The 3102-nt window shown below is 41.7% G+C and overlaps 1 pseudogene; it reads right to left on the bottom strand.

Annotated features, from left to right (window-relative positions):
* Positions 1–277: 277 nt before the first annotated feature.
* Positions 278–1256, bottom strand: LOC119514277 (annotated as a pseudogene).
* Positions 1257–3102: the final 1846 nt, after the last annotated feature.

Here is a 3102-nt window from a genome sequence, read left to right as displayed (position 1 = left end):
TGCTCCAATAATTGAAATAATACACACACACACACACACACACACACACACACACACACAAACACAGGAATAATTATCAAAGTCAGGTTTATGTTACTGGCTTCACAGTGGCAACACAAAATGTACTTATGTCACATTTCCATAGGAAATGTTATATATACACTGTTCACTTCAGCCTTGAAACACAGACCCAAAAACATTCTATTCTCAACAGTCAGTTAATTTGCTGAACGCCTCACCCCCTCAAATCCTAATTCAGCAGTGTAAAAGTCTCTCTTTAGTTGCAGAAGCATAGGCAGTAAACTTTGTCTTGCTGCAACTCCGCATAATTTGGATGCCAGAGTTTCACGATAATCCTTTTGATGTTGACAGCTTAAACAATATGTGTAGGGATTACTTCCCTGTGGACCTGCAAATCTTCCAAAAGGTCATGCATGTTCACTGGACGCAAAGATGCAGGTAGAGTGTCCCCAGAGCACACCAGCAGGAACGCAGCCTGCTGCTCGACATCATCGGGATGGCAGAGAAGACGGATTCTGACCAGCAGAGGGAGCTGAAAAGGCTGGAGGGCTTTCTATTAAATTGTTGTAATACTACACTATTCAGATATGGCTGAGGGGTCACATTACTACTAAAAGCATATTTAAAACAACCATCTCATAATTGATAAACTTTCCTTCTTGGCACAACCGATGTCAGAATATCTTTAACGTAATCCTCTACTGTGTGGACAACAGCTGAGAGAGCCTCCTTGGTGACATTGTCCAGCCCGTGCTCATAAGCAGCCACTATCATTCTCCCTCAAAGCTGACATGAGTGGGAAGCACCATTGTATGGGAACAAAGTTTCAAGTCATCATCAACTTGAGGATCCTTTGCCACAAACTGCTGGGCTCCTGAGAGGGGATTTTGAGGCTGAAATCTATAATCAAATTTCTGATGAACTGAAGAAAACTTTCTCTTTCCCTTGGGTTTCCCAGTTTTGGCTGCAGAATCTCCTGTCCAGGGTAAAGATCCAGCACCCTCTAGTGTTGAAACCAAGATCTGACAACATGTGCGAATAGCCAGGAGGAAATCATTGTGGAAATGGACATTATCCAGTGTGATAAGTCTATGAGTTTCAAGGTCAAACTCTTCTTTGCTGATCTTCTGCTTAAACTACAACTTTAGGTTAGCTCAGTAGTGTTTCACATTGTTCCCTAGGGCTTCTCTCAAGTTCTTCTTGGCCCCCTCCAGCTTGATCACAAAGGTCACCATTTCTCCACGCATCTCAATCCAACCACCCCAGCTCAGGATGTGATAGGGATGGGTTTCTTCTTAATTCAGTCTTCCTCCTTTCTGTCCTTTGGAAGAGAAGGCTTGGATGGTGTCTTAGTTTCCCGGGCTGCTCAAGCAAATATCACTCAATGGTTCAGCTTAAAAAATGGGACTTCATTGATCATGGTTTTGAGTCTACAAGAAAGTTCAAATCAAAGCATCATCAGGGTGATGTTTCCTCCCTGAGGACTGTGGCATTCTGGAGCTGACTGCCTGAGATCCTTGGTCCTTAGCTTGTCAGATGGCAATGCACATGGATGCCTCTCTTGGCCTCTCAGTTCTCTTCTGGGTTATGTTGATATTCAGCTTCTTACTTCCTGTGGCTTTCTCTCTGTGTGTCTGAATTTCATTCCACTTATAAAGGACTTCAATAATAGGATTAAGGCCCATTCTGAATGTGCCAGTAATAGGATTAAGACCCAACCTGAGTGTGCCAGTTTGGATGTATTATATCCCCAAAATTACATGTTCTTTGATGCAATCTTGTGGGGGCAAATGTATTAGTGTTGATTAGGTTGGAGTCCTTTGATTCCATGAAGATGTGACTCAATCAACTGTGAGTTAAACGTTTGGATAATTTCCATGGAGGTGTTACCCCACCCCTTCTGGGTGGGTGTTAATTAAGTCACTGGAGTCGTATAAAAGAGATCACAAACAGAATGACCTCAGAGCATCTGAGAGTGACATTTTGGAGAGCAACTGAGAGTGACATTTTGGAGCTGCAGCCAAGAGAGACATTTTGAAGATTGCCATTGAAAGCAGACTTTTGCTACTCCAGAGTTTGCCTGGGAGAAACTAAGAGAATACCCCCAGATTCCTAGAGAGAAATGTCCTGTGAGAAAGCCATTTTGAAACACAAACTAGGAGCAAGCAGACACTAGCCACATGCCTTCCCAGCTGACAGAGGTTCTCTGGACACCATCGGTGTTCTTCAGTGAAGGTGCCCTACTGTTGACGCCTTTGTTTGGACATTTTCATGGCTATAAGACTGTAACTTTGGAACCAAATAAACCCCCTTTATAAAAGTCAATCTATTTCTGGTATTTTGTATAATGCCAGCATTAGCAAACCGGAACACTGAGTGAGGTAGGCCATACCTTAACTGAAGTAAACTCATCAAAAAGATCCTACTTACAATGGGTTCACACCCACAGGAGTGGACTAAGTTTAAGAACATGTTTTTCTAGGATATATACAACTCCAAACCATCACAGAAGACATGGTGTATCTTTTTGTTCTGCATTCCCAGTGATTTCCTCAACTTTATTTTCCAATACTTCTGAATTTCCAAGTTCCACTGCTATATTTTTAATTTCCAAGAGCTCTTTCTTATTCTCTTATTGTTCTTTTTTTTTCATAGCATCATGTTCCTGTTTTATGAAGGTAATAAATTCTCTTACTCTCTGGGCATATTAATTAAAGTTGGTCAGTGTCTTAGGTATTTTTTTCTGTTTCCTTATGTCCCTATTTTCTCCATCTTTCTTTTCCCTGCTTTTTAGTTTGGGCTTGTCCCTTTCACCTTCAAATTTTCCTCAAATGCCTGGTATTCCTTGGTGCTCTACCAATTTTTTTTAGGGAAGCATGAAAAGCTAATTGGATCAGCTATGTATCTGGAGAAGTGGGTTCCACTGGAATTTTCATTAGGGATCCCCAAATGGCTCTTCTAATTATCTTTTCTCTAGGATCATTCAGTTTCTCCAAAGAAAAATTCTTCGAGTTCTTGCCTGATGGCTAGAGATCTAGGCATGATATGGGGGAAGAGGGCTGCAAGCCTCATCATTCTGTT

This window comes from Choloepus didactylus, chromosome 2, assembly GCF_015220235.1.
Source record: "Choloepus didactylus isolate mChoDid1 chromosome 2, mChoDid1.pri, whole genome shotgun sequence".
Taxonomy (NCBI): Eukaryota; Metazoa; Chordata; class Mammalia; order Pilosa; family Megalonychidae; genus Choloepus; species Choloepus didactylus.
This window is presented reverse-complemented; position numbering and strand designations above follow the sequence as displayed.